Below are 17239 nucleotides of genomic sequence, written 5' to 3' on the forward strand. Positions count from 1 at the left end.
AATGAACGAGGGATCTTTCGAAAACTAAATTTTAAACTGCATCCAAGAATGGTACAGAAATTGGCAAAAATGTTGTTAAAGCCAATTTTGATTAAGGTTCCAATAAACAGTTCTTGCAATTTTTGGAGGTTCAGACTGGATATAAGGTGGATATTTGCCATGTAAATGAATTATTCATGTTTAAGGAGGGTATCTTGGCATAAACATTGGGTTCTGTCTCAACCACACTGCATAGGCGGCTGGAATGAGTGAGTCATTGCATTTCTTCTTGAAAGAAAGGTTATGCTTCTTGTCTTAGGGCTAGGGGAAAACTTTTAGCTAAATGATGGACAAAATAGGGGTTTTTTTCAGGGTTTATGTAGGCCAGCCCTGCTGAGGCTAATAATGAGGTATATGGGTTAACTGAGAGAAGGAAAAACGGGCACATTTAAGTTATTAATCAAAATGTCAAGAATTAATGCAGACACTAAACAAGAATTTACATGTTTGCTATGAAATGTTTTCTTCTGCTGTGATTGACAAATATTCCTCTTCAGGAGAGTGAGAAAAAAGACTCTCAAGGCCAGAGGGAACCATTAAGTAAGTGCTTCAGGGCAAGAGATGAAGATGAGGTGTTTGCTACAGAAGAAACAGGTAAATATTGTTAGAACTCTTTTCTCTTTCAAATAAGTTTTCCTATTGAAAATAATTGCCACACTAGATATTAGTAAAAATAAAAAATTCTGATAAAATTTTCAGTAAATTTTCCAAAGATGCTCACATAGCCAGGGTCTTACATGTTTTTCCTTCTATAACAAATAAATGAAGAAAATATATTTGTTTTATTTACTTGTTTGTTTGTGTCCATAGAGTATTTTACTGCATGCATTTTAGCTTTAGGAAAACGTAAAATGTCAAATCTAATTGCCACTGATTCAGTTAGAGGATCATTTGGCATTCTCTGGTATGTTTAATGGAAGGACTGGGGGAACTGCTCTGCAAGGACCTCTGTATTTGCATTCTTAATGAAACCTTACTTTTAAAATGGTAAAAATATTCACCTTTGAGTTAAATGGTACACTCTTTGAGAAAACTGGTTGAAATACTTCATGCATCTCTGAACAAAAGCTCTTCCAGACTTTCTGTCTTATTCTTTATTAATCCTTTACTGACCTTCAAGACAACTTTTTCATAGCTCATACATAAAGGGGAATAGCTAAAATTCATATTTGAAAAGGCATATAGTCAGGCGTTGTGACTAACTGATTGGGATAGATTTACAGAGTATACGAGTATTTGGGACAGTGACTTCTGTTAAAAGTAAGTGGTATGATTTGTGAAGCATAAGAGATCTGTTTTCTGCCTGGTGCATAGAAATTTATATACGGTTCTTCCTTCACAACAAATGATGGGACTTGTCTATCTAAAACCTTGCACATTCTTCTGAAACTGTACCAGATATTGTTGGCATAAGATTTTTTGATCTGATCTCTGAAATAAAAATAAGATTTAATGTGTTTCTGCAGCTGGATTTTCCTTCTGTTCATATCGTAGCCATCAGGTAGTACTCATAGTCACAGCTAAATGACCTATTTGCAATAAAAATATACATAGTTTGATCTTTTTCTCTTTTTTCCACATTATATAAATGAAGACTTGCTTTTTGCAGAGGTGCATATGGAATTATAGTTTGAGTGTTGCAACCTTGACTACTTCATCTTCTATATTATTTTCAAGTTAAATCTGATCTTGTCTAAAAATGAGGTTTTCTAATAGGTATAATCAAAAGATGTCATGTCAGGAAGCATCAATACTGTCTGTCTACCAGTAATCTAGAACTCAGAGAAAGCAGTCTTAGGAGCATACCATTAAATCTGTGAAAAATGGTAAGGAAGATATAAATCACAGATTTATAGAATCATTTAGTTAGAAAAGACCTCCAAGATCATTGAGTCCAACCTTTGACTGATCACCACCTTGTCAAGTACACCATGGCACTAAATGTCACACCCACTCACTTCTTGAACAACCCCAGTGATGGTGACTCCATCACCTTCCTGGGCAGCCTATTCCATTGCTTGCCGACTCTTTCAGGGAAGAAATTCCTCCTGATGTTTAACCTGAGTATCCCCTGGTGCAGACTGAGGATCCTGTTGTCCTGTCACTGGTTACCTGCGAGAAGGGTCTCCTTTCAGGTAGTTGTAGAGAGCTGTAAGCTCTCTATTGTAAGCCTCCTTTTCTCCAAAGTAACACCCCCAGCTCCCTCAGCAGCTCCCCATCAACTTCTGTTGCCCTTTGCTAGCTCCACTGCCTTTCTCTGGACACTCTCCAGCACCTCAGTGTCTTTCTTGAACTGAGGGGCCCAGAACAGGGCACAAGATTTGAGCTGTGGCCTCACCAGTACCAAGTGCAGAGGGACAATCAGTGCCCTGGTCGTGCTGCCGCACTATTGCTGATACAGGCCAGGATGCCTTTGGCCTTCTTGGCCACCTGGGCACATTCTTGGCTCATGTTCAGCCACTGCCGACCAGCAGTCCCAGACCCTTTTCTGCTGGATGACTTTGTAGCCACTCTTTGTCAAACCTGTTGTGCTGCACGGGATCTTTATGGCCAGAGTGCAGGACGCAGCACCTGGTCTAGTTGAACTAGCTTATTGAATAAGCTCCTTTAATACCTTATCTGTCTCTGGTGTGTTTTTAATAAATTTTAGTGAAACTCTATAAATGTACAGGTCTGGCAAAGCAGCGTTTCAGGTCTCTGCTTCCACCCTGTTTTGTGTCATTGTGGTCCTCCTTCAGCAGTCACCAGTACCCTCCCATCCAGGAATATTTTACCATATTGCCTCACAGATGGACACACAGCATTGCCAACCAGTTGTCAGACCTCTTCTGTGTACTCTGCAGTAGCCCCTGGTGAAAGTCTCAGTAAATGCAGAAATACAAATGTGGTGTAAAATTTGCAGGTTGTTTCTGGCTCAGACCCTTTCTAATGGGTCTATTTACACAGCATTACACAAAGTTCTGCACTAAAGCAAAAAATTAATTTCTTTTCAACATAGGAGTGGAAGAAGACTATTAACTACTGGTTTTGAGCCATTTCAAAACTATCAGGAGTAAATGGGACTCCAGAGAATTCTGTGGAACAGAAAACACTGATGTGAAAACCTTCCCCCTTCAGCTATTTGCAGAGATGAAGTCACTGAAATTTTATACCCGACACCTCTCTAATTTCTCATCTAAAGCTTTCTGTCTCTTTGTGAAGACCATTTGACAAGGAAGACAGAGAAGCAGCATTTGTAGTATCTGTTTAACGTAACCAGAGGCAAATCTTATGATTTATAATATACATTATGAATCACAGAAAGAAAATGTGATGCCAGGCTGCAGATTAATCAGGCAAATGATGTTACTAATCAAACTGTGATTCTTGTGATGTTTACTGGAGCATCATGTTTAATTCTGAATCAGAAATCCCAATCAATAAATATCAGAGAATGGGAAGGATCCGTCTGCATCCCTGTATTTAGATTAAGTGATAGGGCAGTGCTCTGGTTGTTGTGAAACCTATTAACTGGACAGCTTTGTCTATATGTAATCTGTCAGGGGAGAACTGTGAATTGGCCTGGATTGCAGAACATCATGGTTTACAGTTTCAAATGTTAAATCATGACTGTTAAAGAGTCATGATTTACTTTACTGATATCACTTGTTTGATCCATTACACTTGTTCTTTATCTTTTATTCCACAGCTTGTACTGCTTTCTTTTAGATTTCCTTACTATGGGTACCAAATTAGTGGGATGGACTTCATCTATTTGAGTGCATGTTATCTCTCTCCACCTGACTTGAGTACAAACGACATCATTATGCTTAGGAGCTTGCTGGTAACCAGCTGAATAATTATGAGCACTATTGTCACTGACAAGGATTGCATGCTGAAACAAAATATGATAATTTTAAAAACATTGTGAATTTGATTATATATGAGGAAATGCAGTTTTGAACTTCTGACCTCTACTCTGGTCTCTATGAATGTTGGATCAGATGGAAACTGTCCAAGATCTCTAGATTTGCCTCAGTTATTAGATTATTAGCACCAGTAAGTGAGAAGGCAAAATGCTAAGGATCCAGATGCCCATGACCATTTTGCACTGCCAGCTGTCTCGTGGGAAGGTGCAGGTGGTCTCTGGGACAATTTGTAGTATGAAAACTGCTTTCTGGAAGCCCAGGTGATTGTGCTTTGCTAGAGTAAAGGCTTGATGCCTTTCCTCTTGGAAACCACCTGGTTGTAGCACTGAAACCTTCGAGATGATTTGTTTTCCAAGCAAGAGGGTACTTATGTGCTGGCATTAGCACTTACTGGCATTGGTGAACCCTGAACTCTTTGTCCTGTGTTTCAAGGAAAAGACACCCATTGGAAGGCAAGACATAGTTTACTGGAGGAGACAGAGAAGAGAAGAAAAAGGCCAAGGCTAAAGGAAGAAAAAAGTTTAAATATGACACTTCAGTCAGACTCTTTGCATGGCCCATCTTCCTTCTTCCAGAAATTCTTTTGTGCACCTGCTTTTTGCTTGTGCATTCTGCGCCTTCATGCCAGCCACAGAAAAAAGGCAACAATAGTCTTTAGCAGGCAATACTCTGTTAGCATGGATCTCTGCCAACAGTAGTCAGCAGGAGAGCTTCTCTGAGCTACTTAGCTGGTAAACAGCACCTTTACCTAACCTTTAGTCAGTTGATAATACATTAATGTTTGACAGCTGATTTAATGAACTCTGCTGGGCTTCTTAAACAGTACAGGTGGTGAGATCTGTGTGTTTTGTGGAGGAAGGGCTTAGCACAGTCAAACGGATTTGAGTGGAGCTACGTGATTGTTTGGTGCTTGAGGCACCAAAATACATGTCTTAGAACTCCACACAAATAGCATGTATATATATATATATATATAGATAGATATCTGTGAGTATCTATTTCTCCAATAATTATAAGAAAAATTAAGTCAGTCTGGGCAGTCATCATATGCAGGTTGGGTTCCACCAACCTCACTATATATTGGTCTGTTAACTTCCTGCACTGATTATGACTCTTAAGGGGACAAAAAAAAAGTATGAAATTGCTTTGCTAGCTTCTAGCCTTCTGAGACCACTGTACTGGTTCCTGTACGCACCTGAAGTGTTTAGAACATTTTACTTCTTACATACCCCAGTCTTGCAGGGTTGGCACTTGCACAGCACTACAACTCTTAACTTTCCACATGTATCATCCTGCCCAGTAATTAGCTTGAAAGAAACTGCTGGTAGCTTCCAAAACCCTGAAAAACCTGCTTTGTAGGCTTAGGTGTCTCCCTTTACATGCTGGTGTGGTTTGAACGACCTTGACTGGTCAACCTGGAAACTACTGAAGACCAGAACTGGTATTCCTTATTTTCAGAAGCCAGAAGATGGACTTTCGTCTTAAGGGTAGGTTCAGGAAACCCTATAGCAAATGATAGTGTGAAAACAAGTAAGGGAAAAAGTGTTGTGGGTGAGAGAGGCAGAATTTCTTCACAAAGTAGTCATGATATGATATTGTTATGTTGGAAAACTAAAAGTAAACACTGTTTTACAAATTATCTCACTTTAATGTAACTTGAGTACCCTGAATATTTATGGGTTTATATGTCTCTTTGAATGATAGGCACTTCTAGAGACCTCACCTTTCATTACTATTTGAGAACAGGAAGCTTTTAGCAACCATAGGGAGAAGGACAACTTTGTGGGCTTAATCTCGTATAGATGTCATTTTGTTACTATTGAGAGGCTGGTTTGAGTGAATTGAACGTTTTTCTCGCTTGTGTATTTAACGTTCATAAAACCTTCTTTGTTTGATTCTATGGGAACAGAATTCCCAAAAATACAAAACCAAGCTTATCTGAGGCAATGATAATATAAATAAGTCATGCCCAAAATACTCGTGGCAGGATCACTTTGAAGGTAATGAATAATTATTTAGTATCCAGGCTGTCTATTCAGTTCTTGGTTCATGCAGGCAAAACTGCCTTTTACTCTTTCAGGAGTTCAGCATAGCTGATGCATCCAAATACTCTTTTGCTGCTACTCCCAGCAGCCTTAATAGGGCCTGACATCACAACATTGCATCATGCTGCCCTTCCTGTTACAACTGAATAAGTTCAAACAGTGCAATATGTCTAGCCTGTAAATGATATCAAAATTCAAGGCTGCCTTATGTAAGTCAAATGTTATAACCAAAAGCCTTAAGCTGTGACTGGAACTCTTTTGGTACTGGCATAGAGTGTACCTGTTGTATGCACAACACAGCTGTATGAGGGTGAAGGTGTTCAATGACTCAAAGAGTTGCTCAGTCTAGAATTTAGGAGTGACTTCAGATCATCCCTTTCATTTACACTGCTGCATTATTTTAGCAGCAAGGTCAACTCTTTGGCCATGTCTGCTTGAGTAGTAGATTGTGATAGTTTCTTTCTCAAAAATAAATTACCCTACATGTGCTCTCTTTGAGCCAGTGCCCCAAGTTCGTCCAGAAGTGGAAGCTGGTGCTAAATACATTACTCAGTCTCTTTAGCGCAGCTGTAAAGATGGCAACCCATTTGCTCTGTTGTATGGTCTACTAGCAGATATCTGGTGAGAGCTGGAGGTGCTGGTTGGAGATACAAAACACTTAAATGGTGTTGATTCACAGGGAAAGTCACTATTGGCAGGACATTATGTATGGTGGCATCTTTGTTCTGATACCTGGTTCAACCTCTTTTAAAAATTATTCTAAAGTTCTTAAAGGTTATCTTTTGAGACTATGTATATGCTGAGGCTTCAAGGTGTTGAAAAGTATAAGTGGAATATTATTTAACTTATGATTTGGATTCCTGATTGTGTTTAAACAAGTTTTCCTGGCCATTTTTGTTGTGGTTAAAATTCTTACCCGTGAGTTGTCAGTTTAAATCATTATATCCGTTCTAAGCTTTGAATGTGGTGCTGATTGTTTAAATGGAAATTAATGGTACACATATATTCTTTCAGCATCAAAGAAACAGAACACTGTATTTACCAACATTTACAGGCACACACCGTACAATACATGCGTACACAGTCTGTATATAATGGAAGACCTTGCCTTTCATGGATCAGGCGTAAATGGGATAGAAACAAAACTATGTTGCTCAGTTCTCTGTGGGTGTTGACATATCTAAATTTTATACTAGATTTTTGTGAATCTAACGAATCAACCTAACCCTCTGGCCCAAATTCTAATTTCTGGTAAAGATTAGAATATGTGTATATATATATTCTTTGCCCTTCAGTTTCTCCCTCCATTTATAATATAGCTAGATAATGGAAACAAAGATGATGGTATCTTACACGCTTTTTTTAAAAAGGATGCAGAGAGAAAAGTAGCATCTTCATCATTATGTTCAGCTAATCTTCCCATTATGATTACTACAGTGTTTTATGTTTTGGTTTATTGATAAGCATGTTTGTGGAAAGATTATATTCTTTGTACCTCTGAGTCACAAAAGATGTTCTCACTGAACTATAACAATTTGCGGTTTATTTCTTTAATGTTGTTTTGCTAAAGTGAAATGTGTTGCTTCCTTGTTTACCTTTTTAGGCAATGGTGTTCCTTCCTAATCATTTTGTACTCCAATAGTTAAACATCATCACAGTTCTGAAGTACCTGTTTAGCCATTCTGTGATTACGTCTCTCTATCTCCCCTGAAGCAAAAGCCGCAAAATAACGATTCCTGTAAAGTGGAGCTAAACCCTTTTGTTCATTTATTAAACTGCATTTGAGAAGGCTGAGAAAGATGGCAATTCCAGTTTAAATACTGTGCAGAGAGGGTAACATCAGCGTTGTCCATGCATGGAATTGTCTTTTGTGATTAGTTTTGTCTGCAGTGAGGTACTAAACCTCTGTAACTTTGTTAAATAGGGAGCTCAAAAGAGCAGAATGTTCAGTAATTAGCCAGGCACTTGGGCAACTCTGACATAACTTAGCATTTATTACTGTTTTCCTCATTGTGCTAACCTAATTCACTGACCTTTAATACAAAGCATGCTTCATTTTCAGCAAGGAAAACTGGGATATGCATTTCCACCTGGGAACTGGAGAATATTAGGAACAGCTGTGGAGCCCAGTTCCTCTCTGATGTGGCCAGGATCTGGAATTGCCCTCGCACCTGTGGCTGTGGCCAGTTGTGGTGGTGTTGCCAGCAGACATCTAGAAGAGCTGGTTACTGTCAGTCTCTGTGGGGGATTTGTAGGTAAAGAGCAGGGATAGGTGAAGGCTATGGTGCCTTGGGCTTCTCTTTTTCATACCAAGAATTCTACTGAATGATTGAGAAAATAGTGAAAGTAAAAAAATTCTACATTACAAAGAAACTCTGTACGCATCTTTTCTACACAACTTGCAGTGGCTCTGACAAAAATAGTGGTACTTCAGACAGCGTTTCTTTAAAGATGCATTTAACAAAGTAAATTATTGGGGTTTTTGCTTGCAATTACCCCAACTGCAAATTCTAGTACATTCTGCTGCATAGTCCTCTCTTTTAAAATAGATGGATTCTTTTGCAGTCTTTACGTTATATGTATGTTTTATTTTTAAGTCCGTTTATATGTAGATGCTTATATATATATAAAAATTAAAAGTCCTATATCTCGGCAGTTTTATAGGTTTCTTCCCTCTCTTCTTCCTTCTCTGTAGTGTCACTAGATGTAGTTTAACTTACATTACTGTCTTCTGAAGCAAGGCCTGCATTTATACTTTTTTTCCTCTGTCTCATCATTGTTATAGTAGCCATATTTTAAGTAATATCCTGATTATTTTTTCCTAAGAGTATACCCTTTTTTAGCCAAATTTTCCTTCACAAAATTTATTAAATAATCTTGATTTATTCTTCTCTACAGTTATACTCCTGTAAATATTCACCTCTCTTCCATAAATAAGCTTTTAAAATGGGTCCTCATATATTTTATTTTCTAGATATGAAGAACTAATAACTATACATTGAAAATTTTAAAAGAAAACTGCATGTTTGCTACCTAAGTCAGTTATGCTATTCTAGTGGTATTTCTTTCAAATTCCTAAGATTTTTATAGCTGATTGACTCTCTAGAGGATTCTCCTTAAGTAGGTAATTTGGATTTCACACTGTCTGTTTTTTTTAAGGAAAGGAAAATAGGCAGAGAATATTCACAATAAATATCTGTTATTATCTTCTCTCCATTCTCTATTAACAATTGGAGAGTACTTTTCTTTCTATGGTTTCTGTCTCTCTTTAATTATCTATTTATTTTTAAAGCCCAGAAAAGAAAAACAACTATGAGGCATTCTTAAAGTGAAAATGATCAGATGGCAGAACTGATTGTGACAGATTATTTTAGTAATATCTAAATCTGTCTCAGAACAGAAGTATGTATTTTTTTGATTCCTTCAAGCTCTGTATTTCTATGTTTTCCGTGAAGATTTGGAGTAACTCAATTTTGCATGTATCTGGTTATGCAATATTATACATAAGCTATTAGAAAGAGAACTGTAAGGTTAAAAAATTTGGTTTTATAAGTTGGAAAAATGAAAGTTGAGTTTTCTTGTTGAAACATTTCTGCTCCCTTACCACCTATCATAGTTCCATCCTGCACATTGTGATTTGATTTTAATTTAATTAGTATTTATTTTTTATTAGAAACTCTAGATTCATTCAACAGCAGAATAGAAATACCAGAGTATATATGTGACAGGTCTTAAATTTATTATTAAAATCAGAAACAGGGTAATTTTACCAAGTGGAGTTGATAATTTTGAGGTGTTACTATCTTAAAGGCTGTAGCACAGGTCAGACATAGAATCATAGCTCACATTGTTGATGTTCACCTCTCTTGTGTCCCAGAAAAATGAGAAATTTCAGGGTGAGCAGAGGTGGGAAGAAGCCTAAGGAGGGACTGACACAAAGTCTTCTATTCCTGTCTCCTTGGATTACATCTGGATTTTGGCAGCTATTCACATAGAAAATGAAAAACAAGGGATAAAAAGCCCCACATTAAGCTCAGAATAACTTAAAGGCAAAGCTGCTAAAACCAACATTTGCCAGGGCATCTTCTACTCTGTCTTTACTAAGAGTGTACTATGGCAAATCTTAAAAAGATTAGAAGCTAACACCTTTGATTATTTGAAATTCACTGAGCATATCTATCATTTCTACTCCTCTCAGATATAAATGCAACCCTCTAGTTTAATTCCTAGGTTACATCATTGCTCTTTCAAGCTGATTCTTTGAGTAATTCCCCCAAAGTGTGCAGCAAGAAATGTCTCATGACAGGCCCAGTGTTAAAATCATTGTCAGCTTCAATTGTAGCATTTCTGAGCATTCCAGCTCCTTGCTAAAATACTTCATGTTACAATAGACATGAAGACTGAAGTGCTGTCCCCCTATTGGAAGAGGAGCAGGGAAGGCAAGTGAAGGATATTTTCATGGGAAACACAATGGCAGAAAACTGTAGTGAAAGTCAGTATTGTAAGAAGAGGTCAAATTTACAGCAAAGTGAAAATACACTTTGTTCTTGTAAAAGGCAATACAAATTTTCTTGAACTCTTTGTTCTTTTATATGTGAAGAACTCTAGAAGATGAAGTGTGAAGTATGAAGGCTCTTGAGCCCATGATTGTTGGAGGCTCTGTTTGTGACACTGCTGATCATCTCTGCAACAGAAATGTTCTCTGCCATCTCTTGCCCTTCGAACACCTGAGTTTTGAAGTCCCCATCCCAGGGGGTAAAGATATGTAAAATATATATGGTCTAAACACTGAGAGAAAGACATTTACATTGGGCTTTCCAGACCACAAGGCATTTAAAAAAACCCCAACAAACAACCTCCTAGGGGTCTTATGGCCTTCCAAAAAGCAAGGAACTAAATTATTACACCATCTTATCTGCAGTGACACTATGGGGTATTGTAAAATTTCTTTGCCACTGCAAACAATAATTGGACCTGAATTAATGTGAATACTTTAAAATCCTGGCAATTTAATTGAAAAAATGAATGTATGGTGTGAACAAGAGTCTAATTTTAATTATATCAATAAAATAATCTCAAAAGTAAAGGATTTATTTTTAAGAAAATAAACCTTTCATATTCTAAATTGAAATTCACTTAATACATTATAGTCTCAAAAAGAAAAGGCTGTGTTGTTACAGCACATATCTTCAGCGCTGAGATAATTCATTTAAATGTGTTTTTTTCACAATATGAGTACTTATCTCAGTCAGTCCCTCCAGGACACCATAACTTTGAAATAATGTGTTGCACTAGTACTTTAAAAATCTTCTTCAACCCCTGCTATTCATTCCCCAACATACTGAATAAATCATACAAGCTAGGTTTTTTAAAAAAAAACCCTAGATTTTTATGAAATCAAATGCACCTTGTGAGAGGTCACATTTCCTTCTGAAAGAATTTTTTCAGCTGCTCTCCGATTGAACAGATCTATCCCCACATAACTTTGGGGGTGGGATAATGTACCAGGATACTGCTCAAATATATTTTTCTAGCTTTTAAAAAGGAACCTCTCTAAAGCAGTGGACACATACAGAGGGCTGTTACACTTCCTAATCAAACTAATTGATTAATATGATTAATTAATTGCATTAATAGATTCCATGAGACTCTTGAATAGCAAAGATATTTCTTTTCCTCCATCTTTTTGTTATAATCTTCAACGTTTTCCACTTCTTTGAAATCTGGGTAGAATTTAGAACTGAATCTTGGAAACGAAATATTTAAGGAAATGTAAAAATATTTGAAAATGTTCCTCCAAACTTGCTTTGAATTTTCTGAAAATATCAGCCATCTTACTTTTAAAATGAGGTGGGGCCATTTAGCTCAAGTATTGTAGCTCAAGCTAGCTAGCTAGATAGAGAGATAGAGAGATAGATATAGATAGATAGCTCTCAATCTCCTCTATTATTCTGTGAAGTGAGAAATATATCTTAAAGTTTTGCAGTTGAAAGGTCATACCATAAAATGATAAAGACTTGTGACCTGCGTAGACTCCTGGTAGTCCAGGCAATGGACAGTAGTAATGCAGTTTTTACACACAGATTCAATTATTTTAAGAGAAAAATGCTAAATATCTGCACACATTTTGCAGATATATGTGGTACTATAATTGATGACAGTCAGTGTAAGAAGGTAATTGACAGGTTTGTGGAAGTTTTCTATGCTTGAAGTAAAAATGTAAACATACACTACTGTAAAACCTGTATCTTTCCATATATTAGTGCGAAAAAACTATGAAATCCTTTTAAGATGAATACTTCCTATGATTACCTTCCTGTTATTCAAAGGAAGATGACACCTCCTGAGAGAACTCAATGTATTCCTGCAAGAACTGCAGAATTGATGACTCTTCTATCATGATAAATGATATGGTAACATTAATAGTGCAACATTAATTTCTTCTGGGCACCTCCCTTTGTTTATTACCTAGAAGAATGTGTTGACTAATAAGGAATTAGGTCACCTGGCTTCAAGATAGTGGCTCAGTTTTGCTGCCAAAATGCAAAATGGTTCCCTCTTTAATGGTTTGCCATGGCTGTGGGTTTTTTAACTACAACAATCCCAGGTATACATGAAAGTAAATTCAGTGCTATGGTGGCCTTGAGATTACTTCATACCCTCTTTCCAATGTAAGAGATGGGCTTAATCCCCAATAAAAACTACAGAAAACACAATTGGGTGCATCTCTACTGAAGCTTCTAGTGATAGAATGAGCCTTATTTCCAAAAATACTTTTCACTAAGGCTCTTATCAGGGCCAAAACTAAGGACTCCCAAATAGAAGGTCTCAGTAATAATGCAAGTTTGATAAGTGGTATCAGAAGAGTTAATTAAGGTGTCTCAGGTGAAGGAACCATGCGAACGTCTTCATACATCTGGGGGAGACAATCTATAGTCCAAATGATAAAAAAAATTTTGTAAGACTCCTACAACTAATCATAGATCAACTGTCTGAAACAACGCCTGTCAGCTCTGTCAGCTCTGATCAAAATAGAAATCCTCATCACGCAGTAGGCTTTGTGTGAGGTTAGAAACAACAGAGAACATTTTGTCATGCTTTCTATTATTTTTATTTTCATTTTTAAATATGAAGATGAGACATTAAGTCTCAGGAATGAAACATATCAGAGTCAGAATGAAGATTCTTAAACCCAAATTCTTAAAATACCAGGAAGGAATTCAAAATAAAAATTCCTCAAAATAAATAAATCAGAATAGATTAGCAGAAGATCATAGTTGCTCCAGTTTAAACCAACCAAATTCAATCTTCTAATTTCTTCCTTTATGTCCTTTTGAACCATATTTAATATGATGACATGTATTAATTTACATCACTGCTGATCCATTCATACCTATGGAGTAGGACATTACTCTGCCTTTTATAGGAGTAAATAAACACAAAGTCAGTAATTCCTGTCTTGAGGGGTTTGGGGGGATCTTTCACCTGGTCTTTGCTTTGAATTTTTGGGATGATTTGTCTCATGGTTACTGAGACAGGTTGCGTTTTCAGTTTTACCAAATATTCTATTCTATTCTATTCTATTCTATTCTATTCTATTCTATTCTATTCATATAATACAATATAATAGAGTACTTTTCTTGCTTCCATGGTTTTTTTTCTGGTACACTCTTTAGCTCCATTTTTAGTTGTTTTTCATTTCACCTTGAACATCTTTCTCTCATTCTAGCATTACATTTTCCATCAATATTTACATTTTCTGATATTTTATTTTTTCACCTTCCCACAAGGAATCCACATCCTCCCTTGCCAACTTCTTAATTTTTATATGTTTGCAAAATCATTTATTATTTATCATTTCACCCTACACTTTATTTTTCATTCATTTTCATCCCAACATTCTCAATCCTTTTCATTTATTCCCTCATTCTAAGCTTTTATGCAGCCTTTTTGAAGCATTGATTCTGCTTGTTGGTCTTTCATTTATTTTTTCTGTCTGTTTATCCATTTACCAACAGTGGTCACTTATTTATTGAAGTTTGTCAAGTTGTTTCTAATCTGGAGTTGATATGGCAGTAACAAAATCCCAACTGTTTTTAGAAACTGCATATACAGTTGTAATTCACACATGCCTTGCATCTATTTCTCACAAAAAATAATGCCAAAACAATGTAAGGCTGAGCATAACCTTTGTGTCACCAAAACACATCAGGGATACTAAAAAGTAAAAGTTATTTGAAAGATCATTCAGACAGCTTGAGGTTGCCTGAAGCTACCACAAAAATAGTATTATTTTCTCAGAACTGTTTAATGTATCTGTGCTGTCTTTAATTTTTGGTACCTAGTTGAAGGGAAGTCTTGTCAGTGAAGGCCTATGCAACGGTGGCATTCTGCAATTCTGCCTTTTCTGCATCTTCTGTTACCAGAGCCCCCTCTCCATTTGTAAAGGGTCCACATTATCCTTGCTTTCCTTTTGTAATTAGTGTATTTAAGAAGCCCATCTTGTTGTTCTGAACACCTGTAGCCAGATTTAATTCCAGATAGCCTGGAATTCTTTCTACTTAATCTCACAACCTCTTTAGAGTCATGCAAAGTGGCCTGACTCTGTTTCCATCTCCCATCTCTTTCCTTTTTGTGTCTGACTGTTCCTTATTCCTCCATGCAGGTCTCTTGCCTGCTTTTCCTGATATCTTGCTCATTGGGATGCATTGTTTTTGAGCCTGAAGGAAGTGATTGTTGTATATAAAACAGCTTTGTTGCATTGCCCTTCTTTGCAGGGTCTGTTTCCATGGGATTCTTCCAAGAAGATACCTGTTACAATCTTAATTTCTGCTTTGCTTTGTCATCATCTAATAATGAACTCTACCATGTCATGGTCGCTACAGCCAAGCTGCTCCCAACCCTCAGATCTCCAATGAGGCCTTCCCTATTGCTCTGTATGGGGTCGAGCAGCGCATCATTCTTTGTGGGATCCTCCACTACCTGCAGCAGGAAGTTGTCATCAAGGATTTCCAGGAACCTCCTGGATTGTTTGTGCTTTGCTGGGCTGCTTCTCCAGAAGAAGTCTGGGTAGTTAAACTCCGCTAAAAGACTAGCGCCTGTGACTCAGAGACTTCTTCAAGCAGCTCATAGATGATTTCATCCACTTTTTCCTCCTGGAGTCTGTAGCACAACTCGCAACTATGTCATCCTTGACTAGTCTGCCCTTTTATCTGGCCCCATAAGCTCTTGACTTGCTCATCATCCACCCCACGACAGAGCTTGACACATATCAAGTGTTGCCTGACATAGAGCACAGCCCCACCCACAGGTCTGTCCCTCCTAAACAGCATGCACCCCTTTGGGCTTCACTGCAGATCCTCACTGAAGACAGAAAATAATGCCTCATAACAGTCAGAGGAGACGAGGACATAATTTAGAGAATATGTACAATATCTCTGGAAGAGAGAGAAGGTGCAAAGAGAAGGACCATTTACTTTCAGTTTAACTCATGAAGGTTGAATAACGCATCTTTGTGACAATCTGAACTAGCTGCACTGTATTTATACATTTTTACACTGGGAGAGGAAAATGTTGAAAAATCTCAGATGCATTTTGAGATTCTTTTGAATTTTAACTCAACAACATAATGCTGTATGAATATAAAACCACGTCTACATACATGCATATACACATTTCTCTTTTTGGCCATGTGGTTGCTGAAAATGTGCAAAGCATGTTTGTTCTTGTAAATGCTATATTTAATTACCATATCTAATTTAAACAGTTTCCTGGGTCTTTTCTACTCATGGATGTTACAAAGTCGAGGTTTCATACACAGCGAGCCATTGGCCAAATATATGTATCTATTATAATTTCCAAATAATACTATGAAATAGTCTAGTAACAAACCTCTAAAAGTGTACCAAGACAGAATACTGTGTTGGTTTTACCAGAGGAAAAGGCTAGATTTCATCTCCTCCCTGTTTTTAAAATGATTCTATATTTTGATATATTTAACTTCTATAATATATCATAAAGCATGTGAGCATACTTTCTGTTCTCTTGGGTATAATGTGTGGCTATCAAGCTGCCATGACTGCTTAGGGTAAACAGAGTTAGTCTGGTAGGTTTCTAGGAGTGGATCACTGGAGTCAAACCCAAATTGCTTTTGTCATTAGGTGTGTCACAGTGTCCCAAGTGGTCACAACGAATATAGCAGCTTATGACTGAAAAGGTTGCTTGGCTGTAGATTTACTACCAGAAGCTGCAAACATTTTCTGTTTCTATTAAGGCTTTTAAAGATGTATTTCAGTTTTCTTCCTTTCCCCAGTTTTCTTGTATCCTCTTTAATCAGAACCTCATCCATACCTGTGTCCAAAAAAACCACATGTGGAACAAACCTAGAGAGGTTATTCAATTTATGTTCATTTTGCAAGGCTCTTATTTGGCACTTTTCAACCAGGCAAAAGATCTATTATAGCAGATGTCTGAGTGGATGCTGCAACACTGAGGTTCCATTTCACAGAAATATTTCAAATTTTTTATTTTCTTCTGTACCTTGAGTTTAGTGTGTAAAACTTGCCAAAGGAGCAAAGTGGAACAGACTTGCACCAGCACTGAATGAAATAGTGAAAATTAGTTTGGCTTAACAGAGAGTTAATTCTACCACAATGCATTAAACTGGTGACCTTTAAAATAGGCTGACAATGTGTCCATTCCCAGTGTCACTGATTAACCTTAAAAATTAAAGACAGAGAAGTTTCAGATGCTTGGGTGCAGCTACTTATCTACCTGATGTGCTTTACAATGGCATTTGCAAGGAGCTAGACCCAAAGACTCATCTTTTCCTTTGGTTTAAGATGGAAATAACTGATATTTCCATTTCCACCCCCCTCCCAACACATATTAGAACTTAGAAATGGAAGCCTGAATATGCTTTGAGATTTCATTGCCAAAGCCTAAAATTACATTGTCATGGCCAGGCTTAAATTTGCTTTCTCCTTAACCACTACAAAGACTGCTACTAAATTTTCACCAAAAATATATTCTGAATTGGGGAAGTTTTATTAGATTAGTGAAAATCATCAGTGAATTAAAGTGTCTTGCTTTCAAAAGAAGCTTTCAATAACTGTCACTCCTCTTCTTCTGTGAATTCTTTATTTATATATTCATTTTGCAATTAATATATAAATTCTACAACTAAGTTTCATAACACTTTTGTCAATAGAACGTAATTTTGCTCATATCATTCTGTCAACAAAAAGA

General features: G+C 37.0%; 1 long non-coding RNA gene across 1 annotated transcript in view; it reads left to right on the forward strand.

The window, feature by feature from the left end:
- Positions 1-312: 312 nt before the first annotated feature.
- LOC108445212 overlaps positions 313-17239 on the forward strand; it is a 28664-nt gene continuing 11737 nt past the window's right edge. Inside the window, exon 1 of the long non-coding RNA XR_001859981.1 lies at positions 313-633. This is a non-coding gene — a long non-coding RNA (uncharacterized LOC108445212). The remainder of the gene's footprint in view (positions 634-17239) is intronic.

Source organism: Corvus brachyrhynchos, unplaced genomic scaffold, assembly GCF_000691975.1.
Source record: "Corvus brachyrhynchos isolate BGI_N302 unplaced genomic scaffold, ASM69197v1 scaffold90, whole genome shotgun sequence".
Lineage (NCBI taxonomy): Eukaryota > Metazoa > Chordata > Aves > Passeriformes > Corvidae > Corvus > Corvus brachyrhynchos.